Here is an 8,222-nt window from a genome sequence, read left to right on the forward strand (position 1 = left end):
AAGATTTATATGAATTAATTAACTACAATAAAATCTTAGATTTACCTCTCAATTTCCTCGATCTACCTTTGCCCATCAAGTACTCCCCTTCAAATTTGTTAATTGAGTTGGGATCCCAAATACGATCTACATGGATGTTTGCTGCAAACTTAGGAAGATATTCAATAATGTACACCATGGTCTGGTATACCATATATCCCTCCACCATAGAACCCTTGGGATGTGCTCTCTGTCTGTCAAACCAAGCCTTTCAAAAATTTCAAGTGCCTCTCAACCATCCACATTGACCTAGTTGGTACAGGTCCACACAATTCAATCTCCTCAACTTGATGTATGAGGTAGTGTTCTTGTGCATTTAAAAAACTTGGAGGTAGACACTTTTGCATTTCACACATCAAAAGAGGAATTTTTCTCTTCCAATATTTTGTATCTTCTTTATTGATTTCTTTAGATGAAAACCACCTCATGTATTTTCCAAGATCATATATAACCTGTTTGACATTGTTGGAAAAGTGGTGTGGGAGAGATAGAGGTAGAACATACTGCAATATTTGTAAAATGATCTTGTCAATATTTTATAAAAGAATGCAATTGAAACTACATGCAGTATATAAATATATAGTGAATACAAAATAACATGAATTACCTTAATAAATGTATGCCAATCATGTGTTTTCAACCCTGGCCCAAATTCACTTTTATTTGATATGACATTGTTTATGTTTGCAGCAAATCCTGTGGGAAATCGTATTTTTTTTATGTCTTGTTTTATAGCATTGCTCTGCTGCTTTGACAATAATCAACTAAGGGCACTTGTATCAATCCGATCTCCATTTTTATTTGGTCGAATACCATTTTTCATTGCGTGGTTGGATTCTTCAATGTCACTACAAGTTTTGACAATTTGATCTTTGTCACGCCTTCCATCCAAGATTTTCCATAATGTCTCTGCTACATTCTTTCCAATATGCATAGGATCAAACAAATGCACAATTGGGAGTTGATCGTAGTACAGAAACCTAGTAAATTGTGTAGGATAAATTTTTAGTCCTTTTGGAAGTTGGAAATTGATGTCTTGATGACCTTCACAACCATCAATCACATCATCAGTAAACAAAACACAATATCGAAATATAAATTTGAAACAAAAAGCATCAAATGGAATGACATTACCTTGACGATTTATTTTATTGTATGCCAACTTCCATAGGCGAGGTGTCATTCTCTATGGCTTTGATGTAGTCTCTTCTAGACCATTGAAAAGATATTTTTCGGTAATTCGGTACTTATGATTTCTGTGCAGAAAGTGTCTATTCTCATCAAACACCTGCTTTCTTAAACTTTTTGAATGATGAGATTTCATCTTTGGACCACAAACTAGACATGCAAATTTACCCTTTGTCTGAAGACCTACAAGATCATGTATAATTGGATTAAATGTGTTAACTTTGACATACCAAAAAAGAGGTGTCAAGAAGAGAACATACCACAAAAATGTGTTAGCCCAGGGGCATCGTGTATTGTCCATACAAGCATTGCATGAAATTGAAATTGTCTTTGTCCTATTGGTCTACAAATGTCATACATAGTAACCCCATTCCATAACACCACCAACTCGTCGATAAAGGGTTCAATATATACGTTGATATCTTTGACTTGGTACTTACCTAGTTGAATGAGCAAAAACATTACATAATTATTTTGACCATTTGATGGATTAGTAATAATAAATTAATTTAGATGACCACTAAATCAAAAAATACCAGGAACAATTAGTGTCAACATTATGTGCTCTCTCTTTATGGACAACCAAGGAGGTATGTTATTGTTGATAACAAAAATAGGCCACACTGAGTAAGTAGATCTCATCTCTCCATAAGGATTGACACCGTCTGCTGCCAATGAAAGCTTGATATTATGAGGTTCTTCTTTAAAGTGTGGCCATTTTTCCTCTATTTCCTTAAATGCCGAACCATCTGTAGGCATTTGCATAATGTCATCTTGACTTCTATTGCATGCATGGTAATCCATAAATTGTGCCAAGCTATTGCACCTGAATAATCGTTGCAGACGTAGAATAATGGGAATATGCCGAAGAACCTTGTGAGGCACCTTTTTTGTTAATTGATCTGATTGATATCTACTGATATGACAAGTAGGGTATTGTGTTGCAAATTCATGCTGTTTATAATATATAATATGATCATTCGGACATGCATCTATTGTTTGATACTCCATTCCAATATCTTTCATGATGGCAGCTAATTCTTGGTACGAGTGAGGTTGAATGTTTGATGGTGGTAAAAAACACTCACCTATCAACCTACAACCAAAAATATAATTTCTTAATTTAAAGAATATTAATTGCTACACGAACCCAATGTTAATTGTAAGGGAACTATGAGTAAAATAATGAAAGAAGATGGCATACCTTAACATACGTGTCATTGCTACATTGGATAAACCATTCATTACCTTCAAGTTCACCAATAGCAATACAACAACAAGAAGAGTTATTTTGGAGCCTTCATATAGGGGCTGCTCTGCCTTCTCAAGTAAAGGTACATCAAACTCTGTGTCATCATTACCATCATCATCATCATCATTATCATCTTGATCATCGTGATCATTTTGATCATCATGATCTTCATCATCCTGATCTTCTTCCATGGTATCATTACCTTCTACTTCAATATTCACACCTCCATGTTCCCTCGTTTGGAAATCCGCATTCTCCAAATTGTCATGGTCCATAACATGAAACTCAGGGATGTTGACTTATATGAAAATGATGACCTTATATTAACCATGACCATGATGTCATCATCAAATCATGTCTCATGTAATTTATAAACTATTAAAATACATACCAATAGGCGATACTCATTTTCCCCTTCAATGTGACCATGTTGCCTACAATGTTGCTCAGCTGTTGTGATTAGATATCTTTGAGTCTTTAAGCCCTTACACATTTTGCAAGGACAATAACATTTTCCATCACCTTTTCTTTTTAAGTTAGACCGCAGTCTAGCAATTGCCTCCCTATTTTTTTGTGCATTGATATTGTGAGACATGGTCTTTCTTGAATGGAATGACTTGTTGTTGGAAGAAGGATGATTTGTTTGCAACTTGCAGATGGAGTAGTAAGAGGAAGACACATATAAAAAGGAGTTAGGTCTCTAAACTAAGTAGGAGTTAGGACATGCTGGAGTGGGGTTAGCCCAAGATATTTTGGAATCTTGAAGAACTTGGTAAAGGGTATCTAGAAAGGTGAAAATAAACAAGTATTTTTAGAGCTACAAAGGAGGAATCGAGAGCATTATAAATAATGAACAAGAAACTTAAATCCATACAACTTCACCTCTATTTACAATTTGACCTTTCTGCAAGTGAAATATGACAATATACAAAATTTCCAATCACATTTCCACTTAAAAAAGAACACCAAATATACCTTTGCTACAATATCTACTTTAAATTCTTCGCTATCAGATTCTTCAAAACTGCAAGCTCCTGTGCAGAAAAAAGATGAGATGTACTCAGTAAGTTTTGATGGGAAATATTTAAACAAATCGACTATAAAAAAAACAATTTATGAAATTTAGTTGCTTTATTATGTACTGAAGACTTGGCAAGATGTTCCCAAGTCTATCTATAGAATGCCTATCTGCATGGTTGTTTGCAAATAGTCTAGTATGGTGCCGCTTTTGAACAACAACAAATGTCACTGGGGCCTTAAATTCATTTACTGTGATTTTAAGAAAAATCTATGGCGAGACTTATTTTTCAAATGCATGATTAGAAATGATTTCCACATTGAAAATTTTTATGAGAATTCCTAGGTTCAACAGCTATGTCTTTTCTAGGGCTTATATCATCTCTTTTTTTGAGCTTATGCAAGTGACAAAGTATGAGAAGGTTAGTCTTTAGCAATGGCTATTGCTTTTGTTATTATTCCATTGTTTATTATTTTTCTTACCTCATATCTATGTTTATTTTACATTTTTTCATTTTCATGTAAATTGTGGCCTGAGGGGCCACACCTTTCTATATTGATTTAAGAAAAAAGATCACACATAAGGGTGCATCTATAGCTAAATACTTAACATCTAGAATCATATTAACAAAAAGGTTCATATTCATTCTCAAACATATTAAATTGTACGTCAGCATAGCCACCAGGGCTAGCCTCCAAGAGCAATCTAGAACATTTCCACTATTCAAAAGGGTGACAAGAATCATAGTCCATCTTGAAAAAATCATTTTCCAGACCGATACACAGGCTTTCTCAAGAGTATAGAGAACAACCCAAGCTTCCATCTAATTTTTAGAATGAGTACTTAAGGAAGTAGAAAAGAAAAACTAAACAGGGCTTAAAGTTCCACTACTAGTACCACCCATTCCTGTTGGACGTGGATTACTCTTTCAAAACTCATCTATATTGATTTTGAGGAAATCATTTGGGAGGGGAGACACTAACCTAAATGGTTCACTTTCTTGACTTGCTGAACTCTAGGACCAAACCTATTTTGTGAAGAAAGAGAAAAGCATTGATCCAAGTGATTAGCAATGTGGAGATCCAAATGAACAGTTGATTGAGATAGCTCTTGTTTCGTCAGACCACCCTCTCATGAAATCTCATTCATATTATAATCTTGCACGGTCTTATCATAGCAAAGGTGATTATGAAATTGCTGGCCGCTTCTACTATTTGGCACCCTCAAATTACATGTTACGCTTTGATGTTGGTGTTGCCATTCAGAACTTTTCAACTTCAACACTTCAAAAGCAAAAACGTACTACTGATGAGGTTATGAAAATGTCACCTATGCAAATAAATGTTACTTATACAAATGTTGGTTATGACATCTTGTACATATGTTACTTATTCTAGTGTCACTTAATCAGTATTGCTTTTAAAATTTGTAAAACTAATATTGTTCTTCAAACTTACTCTTTTGTTGGTTTAGAGTCAACAATTTATTTTTTAAAATTAAATATTTAAATTTATATTGGAAAAGGTAGAGATGAATACTTATTGATTTAACTCAATTTATAATTGTTATTTAAATATTTCTTAAAATAACATAATCCTTAATCTTTTTTTTAAAATTCTCTTCCAACTATCTCTATTTAGTGCCTACCATGTTTATGTGCATGTTTTTTATGTGTTTTGGATAATAAGTCTAATTTAATTTGTCTATGGACTAAGACCTTAAATTATTGAGCTTCTCTTTGTTTTGTGAAAACTATAGCATTCTCTACTTAACAGGGCCAACCACGTGAAGGTGGAAGCTCATCATGGCCCCTCCTAGGAGTCTCTTATGACCTTTTACGACATTTTAAGAGCTCTAAGATTTATTCTTAGGGATTGTAAACATCGTAAAGGGTCATAAGAGATCTTAGGACACAACAACTAAGAAATATAATTGTAAGCATCATGGTCACATTTTTTTGGAATCAATGTAATTGAGTTGTATACCCAAGCGATGAAGTGCATCTAGAAAATGAAACTACAACCTATTGGGATTGAGACAAACCTTATAAAAAAAAAGTAGCTAGGAATGATCACTTGCTAATATCTATTAAATATATTTGTGGGAGGACCTTGTATTCATGACCTACACCTTGTATTCATGAGCTAGGAATGATCGCTTGCCAACAATTGTTGAATACATTTGTTGGAGGACCTTGTATTCATGAGCTATAGATGTCTTTAGCAACTGTTGGCAAGCGATCATTCTTACAGATGAATTAGACTTGGAATCGAAGGTGTGGAAGTTTCTTTGCATTGCTTGGGTACACAACCCAATTACGTTTCCAAAAAAATGTGACCATGATGCCTACAATTATGTTTCTTAGCTATTGTGAAATCTACATATTTGATAGGAGAAGCATTTGAATTTTATGTTGTGAATCCACTAAATAGGGTCAAGATTTGATTTGGGAATGTTGGTTAGATGATCTAAGAGAAAGAATGGACAGACAGATGGAGAGAGAGATAATACAAGTGGTAGAAAGAGCCATGCCATTTGCAGGACACCACTATCCTTTTGGTAGATCAAAGGAAAACATGGTAAGGACTATAATACATATTGTCCTCAAGAATATTATCTAGGAGTCTTTCTATCACTTGTATTATCTCTCTCTCCATCTGTCTCTCAACTCTTTCTCTCAAATCATTAGACCATACTATTTAATCTTGCCAGGCTATTTGAACAGCTACATGACACTGAAAAAGCAAATCTTTTGTACAGGCTAATATTGTTCAAGTTTCCTGATTATGTGGATGCATATCTATGACTTGCAGCCATGGCCAAGGCTCAAAATAAGATCCAACTAAGCCTAGAATTGATTGGGGAGGCACTTAAGGTGGATAAAACCTTAGTAAATGTGATTACCATACTTGGCAACCTGGAACTAAAAATAGATGACTGGCTTAAAGCAAAAGAAACAATTAAAGCTGCACAGAATGTATCAGATGGTAAGGATGCTTATGTTGACATTAATTCTCTTGGAAATTGGAATTATTTTGCAGCTTCATGCAATGAGAAGAAGGATCCAGATGCGGAGGGAATACATCTTGATAAGGCTAGGGAACTGTATTGTAAAGTGTTGGCTCAGAGACCTAGAAATGTCTATGCTGCAAATGGGGCAGGCATTGTGCTAGCCGAAAGGGGTCATTTTTATATTGCAAAGGAAATTTTCACATAGGTTCAAGAAGTTGCAGCAGGAAACATCTTTGTTTAGATTCCTGATGTGTGGGTAAATCTAGCACATGTTTACTTTGCACAAGGACAGTTTGGGCTTGCAGTGAAAATGTATCAAAATTGTTTGAGGAAATTCTATTTTGGCATTGACACCCAAATTTTATTATATTTAGCTTGATCACATTATGAAGCAGAATAGTGGCAAGATGTAAAAGAACATTATTAAGAGCAGTACATTTGGCACCCTCAAATTACATGTTACGCTTTGATGTTGGTGTTGCCATGCAGAAGTTTTCAACTTCAACACTTCAAAAGCAAAAACATACTGTTGATGAGGTTCATCAAGCAGTGTCTGAATTAAAGAATGCGCTCCGTGTGTTTAAACAACTGTCAGTAGTGCCAAGCCTTCATACACATGGCTTTGATGAGAAGAAGATAGAGTTGCATGTGGACTACTATAAAAACTTGCTTGATGCTGCCAAAGTTCATAGAGAAGTAGCAGAATGCGAAGAACAACAAAGCCGTCAAAAGCTAGAAGTAGCATGCCAACTTGTCCTGGCTGATGAGGCAAAATGAAAAGCTGAGGAAGAACGAAGGATTATGATGGAAAGGAGAAAGCAAGAAGAAGAATTGTGGCGGGTGATGCAACAAGAGGAGCAATTTGAACATGTGAAAGAATTATGGAAGAGTAAGCATAAGGACAGGGATGATGATGATGATGAGGCTGGTCAGTCTGAAAAGAAAAGAAAGAAGGAAAAGAAGAAAAAGAAGAAGGATAAGGATCACAAGGCTTATGATTCTAATATGGAGGAACTTGATATTCCCATGGAAAATGAGGCAAATTATATGAGTGATAAGGCAGAAGCTGATACAGAAAATGCCCAAGATCTTCTTGCAGCTGCAGGTCTAGAAGACTCTGATGATGGTGAGACAAATTCTCCAGTTTCAGAAAAATCACAAAGGAGACATGCATACACTGATTCTAAAGATGAAGAACCCTTACAAAAATGGAGTCCAAGAGAAGACAATACTTTTGATGATGATGTCTAGGCTTCCTAAGGATTAACTAAACAGATTCCAAGAGAAGATGATGCATAAAGTGATGATGGATAAGCTACCTAAACATTTAGTCAATCAAATATGCCTTGTCCCTTCCAAATCTATTTGAAATTTTTCCAAGTCAAAAAAATCAATTGAATCATCTGTATGGAATCTTTTCTTTTTTTCCATTTATTGTTTTATATGGGCAACCTATTCTTGTCCTTATTCTAGAACATTTTCTGTGTTCTTCAATGTATATGCTTTATCTTCCTATCAGATTCTAGATTAGAAGAACACACAATTGAAAATAGATTATCTATTTTCTTGAGGTTTAACCTAACAGATTCCAAGATAAGATGATCCATACAATGACGATGGATAAGATACCTCAAAGTTTAGTCAATCAAATATGCTTTGTCCCCTCCAAATCTGTTTGACGTAATTAAATGAGATATATTCAAAAAGCCTCAA

At 34.8% G+C, this 8,222-nt stretch overlaps 1 pseudogene; it reads left to right on the forward strand.

Moving 5' to 3' along the window:
* The first annotated feature begins 4,630 nt into the window (after positions 1–4,630).
* LOC149571861 (protein CTR9 homolog pseudogene) lies at positions 4,631–7,760 on the forward strand (annotated as a pseudogene).
* Positions 7,761–8,222: the final 462 nt, after the last annotated feature.

Source organism: Cupressus sempervirens, chromosome 2 (assembly GCF_028749045.1).
Source record: "Cupressus sempervirens isolate cs-2001-9-10 chromosome 2, ASM2874904v1, whole genome shotgun sequence".
Taxonomy (NCBI): Eukaryota; Viridiplantae; Streptophyta; class Pinopsida; order Cupressales; family Cupressaceae; genus Cupressus; species Cupressus sempervirens.